Here is a 15,663-nt window from a genome sequence, read left to right on the forward strand (position 1 = left end):
ATTATCAATATGATAACGATGTCACTAATGCATCCTTGGTATTTTAGCAGTGACGTCACCGACTAATTCTTGGCATATTTATCCTAGTGGCAGCGTTCGCTACACATGTGTTTTTTGTTTGTTTTTTCACAGCTCGCGCTACTCAAACACTAGCGGGATTATTATTTCTTGTCAACATTCAAGTAGAACTATGAGAAGGTATAACACAGCTAAAATAATGTGTCAATATAAAAATATATAAATGATATATGATTAGCAGTCCACTTCCTCCTGTTGGTACGGATGGATTCACATGTTCCGTACCCGAGCACGCATGATCCGGATCCAAGACTACCTCGAGAGACGGTCTCGGGTACGGTACGGTACGGTGATCCGTTTCGGGGAACGATACGCAACGTTCACACTACCACAACATCAGCCAAGTGGTCCAGGGTGCGCACCCGGGACCATAGTGTGAAACCGGCCTAAGTTACTACTTGGATGTTCCAACAGTCATGAACACTCAACACATTCTAACTACTGAACATATTATTAAAGTGGATTATGAAAGCAATCTGTAATAACGGAGCACCTCAAAGTTTATTGTACTGACTTCCAGGAAAAACAAGAAAATATTAAATTATAAAGATAAGTTGAGTGACTCACTGCATACGTACCCATATGTATACGTACCCTGTATCTTTAGGTTCCATTGGTGAAGATAGCACTGAGGACAAGGATAAGGTAAGATCATTTTATTTGTATTTGGTGGCATAAGACCTTTGAAACCTTTTCTCCTATGGGTATTATTTAAGCTTTTTTTTTTTACCGTTTACCTTTCTCTTTTCTATTATTGCATTTTTTACAAGATAGATTAAAGGGATAGTTCACCCCCAAAATGACTTTTTTTCTATCAATTACTCACCCCATGGAAACTTGAATTCATGGATATTGTTTAGTTTTTGTCACAATGACCAGCAGCGGTTTCGTATGGGGACACAAAGGAGACTCTTTGTATACAACTGCTGCCGGTCATCGAATTGCCTTAGGAATGCCACAAAAACTAAAACATACCATGAATTCAAGTTTCCATGGGGTGAGTAATCGATAGAAAAAAAGTCATTTTGGGGGTGAACTATCCCTTTAACATGTTATTGGAATGTAAATTTAAATATGAATTAAATAATATGATGATGCAATTTTGACTTTCCAAACATGCAAATACTAAGCTCCCTATATTTTCCAACCGAGTACATTTACATGAGTACTGCACTTAAGTAAAACAAATGTGAGTGTCTGTACCTTATTTGATTTAATGTTTTTATTTATTTTTAATTGTCTAATCTTATGACTTTAACTCCCCTACAAGTACCTGGTACCAACACAAAAAGGCATTTACATTTGTATTAGTTTTTGGAAAGATTCTTAATTGCAATACAGAAATACATACACATTATAATAAAATGTAATGGTGCAAAGGTGAAAAGTGCCATTTGTGCTTTTGAATACTTAAGTATTTTTAAAAGCAAGTGCTCCACAAATTAAACTCAAGTACAAATTTGAATGAACAACTCTCACTTATAGTTTAGTAATATTTGACGGGGAGTATCTATACTTTGACTCAACTACTAGTGCTTATTTGTCCACCACTGGGCGTCACCAAGTAAGATTGTCAGCCATTATACAGTTGTGATACACAACAAAGTTACAAGCTGCTTGTAATGTAGATTATTCAGATGTGAAATTGATACATGTTCTTAGAGTCAACCCAAAGCTGTTGATGCTGGAAGCTCAGAGATCAAAGAAGATGACAACACAAGTGAAAACAAGTCTTCAGATACCAGCAGCACTGTTCCTGCTCCAGGTGAGACAGGTAAAACCTCCATTAAATAATTCACTACTTGGATGTTCCAAAAGTTAAGAACACATATTCTCACAACTGAACATACTTAACGATTATTAGAATAATCTGTAATAACAGAACACTTTAACCACTTCAATCGTAGCATCCATATTCTGGGGTGAACATTAGTCTAAAATAACAGACCCTACAAGCTCTCAATAGACCAATTATTCTTTATTATTATTGAGACTGGACGCACAGGTGATTGTTTCACGCAATCAATTCTCAGCCTGTTGTTTCGGGGTGCGCTGGTTTCAGCACACCCCAACCCCCTCTTGCGTGTTGGCTAGTGAGGCGCGTCCTAGCGAGACCTGACAGAATGGGTTTCATTGAGCGCATACTGGATGCCCGCATACTGGTTCTTATCAGTGTGACGTCGTCTGTTAATGGGTCTATACTTTGCGCCACAATGTGTTGGTAGTTAAAGGCTATTGTGCTGAAGAGATTCATAGGAATAAAGAGCGGACCAAGTACAGACACGACCCCAGTCAATTTACTGATTATAAAGGATTTAAGTTGTTAAACTATATTTCACTCACTTTCAGGAAAACATTAGCTATCACAAAATGCCTTTAAATGAATCAGAATTGAGATTCTTACAGTAAATGTTTAAAATGTATATTTAATTATGCAAATACTCTAGGTTCCATCGATGGAGATAGCACCAAAAACAAGGATAAGGTAAGATCAATTCCTTTTTTTCGTGTCACAAGAACGTTAAGGCTATTTGCACCGTTTTACTAATAACTTTTAACAGCAATTTTTACCATTTAGTTTTTGAATCAAACAAGAAGTCCCCCACACTGTATCTTGCTGTGGCAACTCACTTTTTTAATTTAATGACAAACGTTTCGGTCCATCTGGACCTTCTTCAATAGTGTCTTACAATACTGATCACTTTGTGCTCTTATATACAAACACTCCATCTGGTTAACAGGTGTGAGACAATCACACTCCCAATGGGAGTGTCACTCAATGATTGTCTCTAGTGTGTGAGCTTGTCGATTTGCCCAGACTCAACATATATACATCCATTATTTAAAAATATTCACAAATGTTTTTACAGAAACAAACTTAAGAAATGAAAACATCGGCCTTGCGGCTTTCATAAGTCACTCTTAACTTTGCATTAGAGCTTGGTTTTGCCCAGACAATGAATATATATAGTATTACAGAGTTTTCAAATGCATAGTCCCACAATGAATTACAACATCACATGCCATGGAATTTCATCGTTCAACCCTTTTGGGAATAATGTTAGTAGGGTATAAATCCAATAAACTTCTCTTTTGTTTAGTATTTCATCTATGTTTCCCCATCTCTCAGATAGACTCATTTTTTCAATCCCTTGGAATTTGAACGATGAGATGTCATGTTTCAAGTCATTAAAATGTATCTGCTACTGGGTAGTTCCTGTCATTTCTCCTTATTGTGCTTTTATGCTCACTCATTCTTTGTTTGAGCTGGCGTGATGTTTTTCCGCACATACACCAGTCCGCATGGACATTTAATCAAATAAATAACATGTGTAGTGGTACAAGTAATGACATCATTGATAGAATATTTCTTCCCAGTATGGGGGTGAGTAAAGTAGTTACCTTTGACCATATTGTTGCACTGGGCACAACCTCTACATTTATAGCAACCATTCGGAAGAGGTGCTAACAATGATTGTGTTTCCCTCAGCGTTTCCCTTTTACCACAGCGAGGCAGAGGCTGAGGCAACCCTCAAAGCAGAAAAAAGTCTGCAGACGTGGAAAACGAGCCAACAAGAAGAGGTGGCCACAGACACATGACACGACACTACACCACAAAGATGCGGTAATCAACCTCTCCAAAAGTGAATTGACAGATGTACATATTTCTGTTCTATCAAAAGGTCTTTCATTTGTCCCCACTACGGTGGATAGGCAATTTGATACAAGAGTTGACTTGCTTAAGTTTTTCCGAAAAATCAAACTAAAACAATTATATTCAAGCAAAACTATAGACCAAGATCAACCTTGTATTCAGGAAATTGGTAACATCACACCCTTTAAGCCTAAGAGTACTTTTAGTCCATTTGTGAATAATGCTTCTATAAATACATACTGCAGACTAGTGGAACAAGAGGCCATGTCAGAGTACGGCAAATTCCGTCCCCACCCACCAAGAAACCTATCCAGAGAAGAAGAGAAGGCATTAAATGATTTGAAAAAAGACTCCACTATTGTGATAAAACCTGCAGACAAGGGTGGCGCTATTGTCGTCCAGGACTATGACAAGTATAAAGAAGAGATTATTAGACAGATTGGAAATGAGAAATTCTATAGAAAGCTGAGTGGAGACCCCACCCCAGGCTTTCAAAGAGACATTTTTGTGTATTTGGAGAATGCCCATATGAACAAAGTGATATCAAAGAAAGAATTGGAATACCTTAAATGTAATCATCCTGTACGCCCAGTATTGTACACATTGCCGAAATCACATAAACCTAGAACGCTACAAAACAATTTTCCAGGTAGACCAGTGGTAGCTGGTATCGGTTCATTATTAGAACCTATACCTAGAAAATATCGTCAAACAAATGATATGCCACCTAATGAATTCATCCTGCAGTTAGCAGAATTTGTATTAAGAAACAACTATTTCAAGTTTGAAGATGACTATTATCTCCAGGTCAATGGTTGTTCAATGGGCAGCACGGTAGCTCCAAGCTATGCCAATTTATATGTTGGTCTATTTGAAGAAAAGTTTGTGTATAATCTCACAGAGAACCCTTTCATTAACAAGGTTATTAAATGGTATCGTTACATTGATGACATCTACTGTCTGTTTGAAGGTACTGTAACTGAAATGAGTGAGTTTGTTACTCTGCTCAATGAGAAAGACCCAACTCTGAAGTTTACAGCTGAATATGCTAGAGACAGAGTCCATTTCCTAGACATGTGGGTTGAGAAGAAGGCTGGTTCACTATGTACCACTTTGTATAGAAAAGATACAGATCGAAACACCTTACTAATGGCCAATAGTTATCATCCCATACCCCTCAAACGAGGCTTACCACGAAGCCAATTTTTGGACATAGAGCTAGAGCTCTGTCCCTATAAACTGTTTTTTGTCCCTAGGGACCTTGGCCCCGCCCACCTATATAACTTAACGGGAGTGCACGCCCACAATTCGACGTCGGAGACATTCCAATGGCATTCCAACTAGAGACAGAGAGAGAGGCAGTCCTGTTTCTCTCGCAGCGCTTAAAGGCCCGCCCCTCCCCCTCTACAGTCACTCACACTCACACACACACACACACACACACACACACACACACACACACACACACACACACACACACACACACACACACACACACACACACACACACACACACACACACACACAGACACAGAAGATACATACACAGGCAGAGCAAGTGAGGCTGTTCTATTGGTGGCGTTGTATAACTAGTGTAGTGTTTAAGTAAATGAAATACATCCTACTTATAAACTACCAAAAGTAATGCACATATAAGTGGCTACACCAGGCAAACTAAATGGGGGTGGGGGGTATGTGGATAGCCGCGGTGTGAATGACATGACCGAGGTCGTCAAAACGCAACATGTACTTGCCAGTCAAAACGATCTCCAAACTACAAAGCATCCATCCCCAGTTAAATCATATCAAGATCTTAACCCGACACCCAAGTGCTGGGCTCAGCTATAGGACTTAGGAGTGTGTCGGTGTCGTGCGCAGTAAATAGCAGATCTACAAGCTCACAACGTGTCATGAATAGGAGGCGTTGTGAGCTTGTAGATCTGCTATTTACAGCACGCAACACCATTGTGCAATTAAGTGTTGAACGCGTTACTGTAACGCTGTTATTTTTTCCAGTAACTAGTACTCTAACACATTCTTTTTTTAATTCAGTAACTCAGTTACCGTTATTACATGGTGCGTTACTCCGGTATTTTTTATATAGTATGTATATATACAGCAAGGCGAAAAGTGACTGTGAATTGTACTTAAGTACAGCACTCGAGTAAATGTACGCATCGTATCGTAGCGTATACCTTCCGAAAAAAACTAGAACACAACACTGACTTTACACCAGTCTGTGTTGCGGAGACGCGCTGTGCTCGGCTTTGGAAGCTCTCTCTCTCTCGCTCGCTCTTTCTTTCTCTCTCTCTTAACAGCGTGTGTGTGTTTCTGTCGTCAGGAAAGTTACACGAGTCGACTCACTCGCCCAGGTGGTGTTAATAATAGTCTACTAATCACCGTAATCGTAACAAAATTCAGAATCACAGCGCTGCCTGTTTCGGATTCCGCACGTTTAAGTAATGAATTAATTTGTTCGTCTATTTATTAACTGCGTCTGCTACTGCAGTCTGTAGCCTGTGGTACATGAAAACTCCTGTTACAGTCAAGGATCACCTTCAACCTGGTGTTTGCACATCTATATAAAACGTTCAGATTTCAAATATAAAGTGCTTACCCCATGGCCACGGATGTTACAATTATGCACAGGACTCTCAAAAGTACCCGTATATTCTGTATTGTTCAATGAAAAGCATTTTAATCCGATCAGTGGCCATTTTTTCATAATGTATCGGAGGGCAATACACCTACCAACCGAAAGGGTCACTCAGCTGAAAGCATGTGGAGAAAATGGCCACCGATCAGATTAAAATGCTTTTTATTGAACAATACCAATGATACAGGTACTTGAGAGTCCGTATACATGTAACATCCGTCGCCATGGGATAAGCACTTTATATTTGAAATATGAACGTTTATGTAGATGTACGGGCCATAAATGGAGAAAGTGTAAACACCAGGTTGAAGTTCATCCATGACGGTCGTGACAGTCGACCGTTGTGTATCCATTACTCCCTCTTAACATTTCCCATGTTTTTAGTTTATTGAAATAATGTCATGCACATTTGTCCAGTGCATAGCCTACTGCAGGCCTTGTTGACTAGATTTAGAAGAGATTTTGAAGCTCTTGCTCCTGAAATGATCGATTATTTTTAAGGGAAAAAGCCATCATTTAACATGCAAGTCAATGGGTGAGAAGCAGAGATTGCCAGGCGCAAATGGTAACCACTAGATAGATGGTGGGTTACTCCAGTTGGGTACGAGACCCGGTCAGACCGGGTGCGGGTGTAGTACATTTGTATTAACCTCGGTTCGTTTCGGAACGGGTCCAGTTTTCCTCGGTCCCGTTTCGGGCCGGGTCCAGTATTTTAGAATGTTTTGTCGGTTCCGTTCGGACCGCTCTCCCTCGCGATTGAGATCCCCCCCCCCCACACACACACACACACACACACACACACACACAACTTTTCACTGTTAATGCAGCTATTTGTCTGCTGCCGACAGAAGGGCTATAGCTTACTTGATTCCTAAAATAGCAGACCTACTGTACAAGCTGACAACGCGTCGTGGATGCGACGCATTGTGAGCTTGTAGGTCTGCTATGTTTTTAAAACATAATAAATAAATAAAAATAGCATACTGGATTAAATGTATATAATGATACAATCCAGGACCCAGGTCCAGGGTCTTCAACGTTTGTCAGGTCAAGGACCCCTTAGCTGAGAGAGAGATCAAGCAGGGACCCCCAGTAGACTACATAGGCTTGTATAAAACTGTGTTGCAGACTTTCTTTCGTTTAGGCTGTTTCTGCAACCTCAAGAGGACACATATGGAACCAAATGGACCCCGACGTGAAATAGGGCGCTAAATTCGCCTATAATAACTTCAGAAAAGCTCAGCATTCATTTTATGTTCTACTCCTATTGTTGGTGTCAATATACAAAAAAATATGGTTTATTGGGTGGGGGGGGCATGCATTTTCCTCCAGTCACTCGGGGGCGGGGGGTACAGAAAAGTATTTGGAGGTCGGGGGGGAGGGGGCAAGGAAATAAAAAGACATACATTACATCTGGAACACCCCCCCCCCCCCCCCCAACTAAATAACAAACAGTCCCTAACAGCATACATTTCCATTACAAATGAGGGGCTAAATACATATAATACCCCCCCCCCCCCCCCACCCACAATTACAGTACATTGAGGGCCCAATACAGAATATTTGAATACATTTAGGAGTAAATGACAGATTTCTTTGATATAGACCTCTCCCATGCTCAGTGTTGCCATGTCCTCTAATTATAAGCGACATGCCCTTGTTTTTCTGTGAAGGTACTTGTAAAGACTGGTGGTTGGGCTTTGCCCCTGTTTCTAAAACGTTGATATTTGGCATGCATTTATGGCTCATTTTATATTTATGTTGATAGCTTGTAGATCTGCTATTTTCTACTACCACCACCACTAGTAATAATATTAAGAACTAGAAAAAGTGCTCCTCGGAGCACAGGTCTCCACCAGGTCAGGTAGGTTATTATGGCCTCCTGGTGGCGCTATAATAGGCCAATGTGAAAAGGGTGGCATTTCTTCTTAGGCCTTTTACGGCAAACGGACACTTCATTCATGATTTGAGGCATTTTGTTCCAAAAATGTGTATTGCTAAGTTGTATGGATTTAAACTTGTAACAGAGTATTTCTATTTTGCAATATTGGTACTTAACTTAAGTTACCACTTTGAGTACTTTTTCCACCACTGCCAAAATATATCGCCTATACATAGTAAACTATAATAGCTGTTCAAACAGCTTTTCAGGTAATAATGGTGCTTCAAGGTGATGCCTTTCTGTGCTATTGAAGTGGTGCTAATCACAGCATATGGAAGTTTCGAAGTAGTTCACACGTCTGTTTACCAATAGATATGTTACACTTAATCAGTATTCACATTCCACGTACATCACCAGCACAATAGAGATGGGATGTATGGCTCTTTTAAGGAATTCGTTCCTTTTACAGAGCCGTTCAAAAGACTGGCTCATTTATGGCTCATTTGTATATTTATATATTTAAAAAACATATATAAATGTATATAAATATATATACATATTTTTATATTTATATCTCATAACGTTATTTATATTTATATTATATGCATATGATCTAATTGATGTTATATCATATATACAATATCATAAAACATTATAATAATATATTATTATATTTAAAAATATATAATAATATAATAGATTACATCATTAATACAATATTTATTATATTATAATATATCATATACATTATAATACATATTATTATAATATATAAAATTATAATCTAACATTTTATTACAATAATTAATTTAATATATCTCTGCTGTCCAACAGGAACCAGCTACCTCCAAAACACTCATCTTTTTAGTTAGCTGGTTCCTGCTGGACAGCGACAATATAATAAATGTATATATAACTAGAAGTTCGGGCCGCTACGCGGCCCGAACGTCTAGCGTGACGCGTCGTTCACTTTGCAGTGCCACCTTACAGGCACCTCACAGTGTGAGAGAGAGTTTTGTGCTCTCCTAAATCCACGGCAGGCTTTGAAAGTACCCACTTCAGAAAGAGGTGACGTGCATCACCTCTCCAATGACCAAAACCCACTTTGTGATTACTCAGACCTGGTATGGCAGACCTGTGGGGAGTGTGCAGTGGTGTACAATGTGAAAAGATAGTTGAAATCGCAGGAGATGAAGTTAGCAGTTTATTTGTGTAAAGGGTCGTCGGCGTGGGTTGTGTTGAGGATGGAAGCCGTCGAACTGGTGCATCCTACCTATTTATAGGTAGGATGTGATGTCATGCTGTCGTGAGATTACGTCACACTGGCGTGTCTCATCGTGATGTCACGACCGTGATGTCATATGACGTCACACTGGCTACATACAACGTTACAGACAACCGACATGGCGCAGGATTCAAATTGTATATATACTAGAAGTTCGGGCCGCTATGCGGCCCGAACGTCTAGCGTGACGCGTCGTTCACTTTGCAGTGCCACCTTACAGGCACCTCACAGTGTGAGAGAGAGTTATGTGCTCTCCTAAATCCACGGCAGGCTTTGAAAGTACCCACTTCAGAAAGAGGTGACGTGCATCACCTCTCCAATGACCAAAACCCACTTTGTGATTACTCAGACCTGGTATGGCAGACCTGTGGGGAGTGTGCAGTGGTGTACAATGTGAAAAGATAGTTGAAATCGCAGGAGATGAAGTTAGCAGTTTATTTGTGTAAAGGGTCGTCGGCGTGGGTTGTGTTGAGGATGGAAGCCGTCGAACTGGTGCATCCTACCTATTTATAGGTAGGATGTGATGTCATGCTGTCGTGAGATTACGTCACACTGGCGTGTCTCATCGTGATGTCACGACCGTGATGTCATATGACGTCACACTGGCTACATACATACATACATACTGACAACCGACATGGCGCAGGATTCAAATTGTTCGCTATGCGGCCCGAACGTCTAGCGTGACGCGTCGTTCACTTTGCAGTGCCACCTTACAGGCACCTCACAGTGTGAGAGAGAGTTTTGTGCTCTCCTAAATCCACGGCAGGCTTTGAAAGTACCCACTTCAGAAAGAGGTGACGTGCATCACCTCTCCAATGACCAAAACCCACTATGGAAGCCGTCGAACTGGTGCGATCTGACGGCATCCTAGAATTTATAGGTAGGATGTGATGTCATGCGTGATGTCATGCTGTCGTGAACTGACGTCACACTGGCGTGATGTCAGATTACGTCACACTGGCCACATACAACGTTCGTACATACTGACAACCGACATGGCGCAGGATTCAAATTGTATATATACTAGAAGTTCGGGCCGCTACGCGGCCCGAACGTCTAGCGTGACGCGTCGTTCACTTTGCAGTGCCACCTTACAGGCACCTCACAGTGTGAGAGAGAGTTTTGTGCTCTCCTAAATCCACGGCAGGCTTTGAAAGTACCCGCTTCAGAAAGAGGTGACGTGCATCACCTCTCCAATGACCAAAACCCACTTTGTGATTACTCAGACCTGGTATGGCAGACCTGTGGGGAGTGTGCAGTGGTGTACAATGTGAAAAGATAGTTGAAATCGCAGGAGATGAAGTTAGCAGTTTATTTGTGTAAAGGGTGGATAAGAATGAAATGGTGTGAAAGACAGTGGCGACGTCGTCAGGTCCACAGGTTGTCATGGCAGAGCCTGCAGAATGGGAGAAAAGGAGAAGGCAGGAGTCAAGCAGACAATGTGAGAAGTCCACCATGGATCATGTGATAGTGAAGGCAGTGGTTTTTGTGTGAAGTTGTAGGCATTGTTGGTTATGTTGAGCAATGAGAAATGACACATGGAAGAATGCAACAGCCTTACCTCAGTGGGGAAGAAGCACTTTTGTGAAAACCACGTTTTCCGTGACGTTTTCAGTGTGGTTTTCCTGCTGGTGTATGGCATACTTTAGGCGTGCTGGGTCACCCGTTCTTGAGCTGGCAACATATAGTTGTCCGTGAGTGAAGACAGGGGATCGAAGCCAGACCCCAACTGTTGTAAGTGTCTGGCCTTGTGATTTGTTGATGGTGGTGGCGAAAGCAGTGCGGACTGGAAACTGTCGCCTGGCCCAGTCAAAAGTGAAAAGTCCAGCATCTGGGATGATGACTTGAATGATGCAGATTTATGCAGGCTGCATATTCTGCTTAAAGAAGAAACAAACAAAAAGCGACAGAGATATATGCCATATATGGGCATAAAAGGACACATACAAACAGATACATAGATCCCCATATATGGGCATGAAAGGGAAACAGACAGACAGATCCAGAGATCTCCATAATAAAGTCAAAACGGGTGTCTGCTTAAAGAAGAAACAAACAAAAAGCGACAGAGATATATGCCATATATGGGCATAAAAGGACACATACAAACAGATACATAGATCCCCATATATGGGCATGAAAGGGAAACAGACAGACAGATCCAGAGATCTCCATAATAAAGTCAAAACGGGTCCAATGTGATGTCATGCTGTCGTGAGATTACGTCACACTGGCGTTGTGTCCATATTCGGGACGACCGTCTCATCGTCATCGTCGTCTTGGTAACAGGTTGGTTTGTTGTGATGATGTAGTGTAAAGTTTCAGACAGACAGTAAGAGTGATGCAGTGTTGCATCACTCTTGCCAGATTGCAACGTACATACATACATACATACAACGGACAACCGACGTGGCGCAGGATTCAAATTGTAAGGTAGATAGATAGACTAGAAGTAATATACTATGTTATAACTACGCATGCCAAACACATCAATCACCTACATAGCAGAAATCACACACCCTCACAAACCCGCATCCTACAAGTAACCAGCCACTGCCAACTCTTGTTAGAATAGAAGGCCAAAACTTGTTTGGCCTTCTATTGTTTTCCTGTTTGATCTCCTTCCCACTTGCCCCCCACCCCTCTTCTTCTTCTCTCTCCCCACTCTTCTTTCTATGGAAATTAACGTTGCGATGGGAATGATGTACAAAAACGAATTTCACCCACTTTTTTACCTTGTAAACCTGTGATGTGACAATAAACCTGATTCTGATTCTCTCTGTCCACCATATGACATCATTCTTGATGTCATTTTTTCTTGTTCAGACTTAGATGGATCTGTCACACCACTGAAGATTTTATGGCTAAATCACTTGACATGAAACAGAGGTTTATAGAACGAGGTTATCCTATTGAATGTGTTGAAGAAGCGTACCAAATGTCTCTGGATAAAACAAGAAATGAACTGTTAAAAAATACTATTACAGAGAAAAAGAAACATTCAATCATGTTCAGTACAACCTACACCCCTAACAGCTATATATTGGGGCCCATAATTAAAAAACATTGGCACATACTATCCTCAGACCCTACCATATCAACAGATTTAAAAGATCCACCTCTAATAGTGTATAGAAGAGGACACAATCTGAGAGATAGCCTAGTTCGTGCACATATAAAAACAAGGAAAAGGGAAACACAATCATTGTTAGCACCTCTTCCGAATGGTTGCTATAAATGTAGAGGTTGTGCCCAGTGCAACAATATGGTCAAAGGTAACTACTTTACTCACCCCCATACTGGGAAGAAATATTCTATCAATGATGTCATTACTTGTACCACTACACATGTTATTTATTTGATTAAATGTCCATGCGGACTGGTGTATGTGGGAAAAACATCACGCCAGCTCAAACAAAGAATGAGTTAGCATAAAAGCACATTAAGGAGAAATGACAGGAACTACCCAGTAGCAGTACATTTTAATGACTTCAAACATGACGTCTCATCGTTCAAATTCCAGGGGATTGAAAAAATGTGTCTACCTGAGAGATGGGGAAACCTAGATGAAATACTAAACAAAAGAGAAATGTATTGGATTTATACCCTACAAACATTATTCCCAAAAGGGTTGAACGATGAAATTCCATGGCATGTGATGTTGTAATTCATTGTGGGACTATGCATTTGAAAACTTTGTACTATATATATTAATTGTCTGGGCAAAACCAAGCTCTAATGCAAAGTTAAGAGTGACTTATGAAAGCCGCAAGGCCGATGTTTTCATTTCTTAAGTTTGTTTCTGTAAAAATAATTGTGAATATTTGTTAATAATGGATGTATATATGTTGAGTCTGGGCAAATCGACAAGCTCACACACTAGACACAATCATTGAGTGACACTCCCATTGGGAGTGTGATTGTCTCACACCTGTGAACCAGATGGAGTGTTTGTATATAAGAGCACAAAGTGATCAGTATTGTAAGACACTATTGAAGAAGGTCCAGATGGACCGAAACGTTTGTCATTAAATAAAAAAAGTGAGTTGCCACAGCAAGATACAGTGTGGGGGACTTCTTGTTTGATTCAGATTATCTACTATCCAACGCACCTGAAATAAGTAACAGTGGATGTGCGATTATTCTCTCTACATACCATTTAGTTTTTAAAAGTTTGCATTTATCAGATAATGAACAGATTTGTTAGAAGGAAGTGGTTTGCATAGTTTCCTATGTGCTACATTCTATTGGAGGGTCAATGGAGAACATTCCTGTAATACACAGACTGGTAGAGACTATCCTTTGTGCCAACAGCTATCAGACTATACAATGTATGAGAACTCCCTGCCCGTATTCATTAATCATGGACTGTTCATCCCATTGTGGACTGTTTAACAACTGTTATGGAGTTACAGACTGTTGAACAACTGGTTATATGTGTAGTATGTGTTGGTTTGCTCACATGTGGTTGAGTCCATGTGTGTTTGATGTCTGTGTTTGTTTGTTTGTAGTTGTGAGTACATGTGTTTACGGTTATGAATGTATTAGTGTATTGTTGTGTATTGTTTTTGTGCATCTATTTCATGAAACAAATCAGATTATCAGCCTATATGCAAAGCTTAAGTACAACAGAGGTTTAAAGACATGTCCTGTTTTCTTAGAGTGACCTCAAAGCTGTTGATGCCGGAAGCTTGGACATAACAGATAGTGTTGGAGAAGATGAAAACACAACACCTGAAAACAAGTCTTCAGATACCAGCAGCACTGTTCCTGCTCCAAGTGAGACAGGTAAACACCTGCATTCAATTAGTCACTACTTGGATGTTCCAACAGTTATGAACACTCAACATATTCTAACTACTGAACATATTATTAAAGTGGATTATGAAAGCAATCTGTAATAACGGAACATATCAAAGTTTATTGTACTGACTTACAGGAAAAACAAAAAAATATAAAATTACAAAGTTGAGTGACTCACTGCATATACGTACGTAACCTGTATCTTTAGGTTCCATTGGTGAAGATAGCACTGAGGACAAGGATAAGGTAAGATCATTTGTATTTGGTGGCATAAGACCTTTGAAACCTTTTCTCCTATGGGTATTATTTAAGCTTTCTTTTTACCGTTTACTTTTCTCTTTTCTATTATTGCATTTTTTACAAGATAGTTTAAAGGGATAGTTCACCCCCAAAATGACTTTTTTGCTATCAATTACTCACCCCATGGAGACTTGAATTAATGGATATGTTTTAGTTTTTGTCACATTCCTTAGCCAATAATTTCATGATCGGCGGTTTCGTGTAGGGACACAAAGGAGACTCTTTGTGTACAACTGCTGCCGGTCATCAAATTGGCTTAGGAATGCCACACAAACTAAAACATACCATGAATTCAAGTCTCCATGGGGTGAGTAATTGATAGAAAAAAAGTCATTTTGGGGGTGAACTATCCCTTTAACATGTTATTGGAATGTAAATTTAAATATGAATTAAATAATATGATGATGCAATTTTGACTTTCCAAACATGCAAATACTAAGCTCCCTATATATTCCAACCGAGTACATTTACATGAGTACTGCACTTAAGTAAAACAAATGTGAGTGTGACCTTATTTGATTTAATGTTTTTATTTATTTTTAATTGTCTAATCTTATGACTTTAACTCCCCTACAAGTACCTGGTACCAAAACAAAAATGCATTTACATTGTATTAGTTTTTGGAAAGATTCTTAATTGCAATACAGAAATACATACACATTATAATAAAATGTATTGGTGCAAATGTGCAAAAGTGCCATTTGTGCTTTTGAATACTTAAGTATTTTTAAAAGCAAGTGCTCCACAAATTAAACTCAAGTACAAATTTGAATGAACAACTCTCACTTATAGTTTAGTAATATTTGACGGGGAGTATCTATACTTTGACTCAACTACTGGAGTTGAGTGCTTATTTGTCCACCACTGGGCGTCACCAAGTAAGATTCTCAGCCATTATACAGTTGTGATACACAACAAAGTTACAAGTTGCTTGTAATGTAGATCATTCAGATGTGAAATTGATATATGTTCTTAGAGTCAACCCAAAGCTGTTGATGCTG

The 15,663-nt window shown here is 39.8% G+C and overlaps 2 protein-coding genes across 2 annotated transcripts in view; both read left to right on the forward strand.

Annotated features, from left to right (window-relative positions):
• rgs9a (regulator of G protein signaling 9a) overlaps positions 1-15,663 on the forward strand; it is a 514,629-nt gene that overhangs the window by 174,626 nt on the left and 324,340 nt on the right. The window lies entirely within an intron of this gene.
• The window catches only part of LOC311056403 (interferon-induced very large GTPase 1-like), a 59,419-nt gene continuing 57,991 nt past the window's right edge, over positions 14,236-15,663 (forward strand). Inside the window, exon 1 of the mRNA XM_084072976.1 lies at positions 14,236-14,347. The gene's annotated coding sequence lies outside the window, so the exon portion shown is untranslated. The remainder of the gene's footprint in view (positions 14,348-15,663) is intronic.

Source organism: Gymnoscopelus microlampas (genome assembly GCF_963454915.1).
Source record: "Gymnoscopelus microlampas genome assembly, chromosome: 11".
Taxonomy (NCBI): domain Eukaryota; kingdom Metazoa; phylum Chordata; class Actinopteri; order Myctophiformes; family Myctophidae; genus Gymnoscopelus; species Gymnoscopelus microlampas.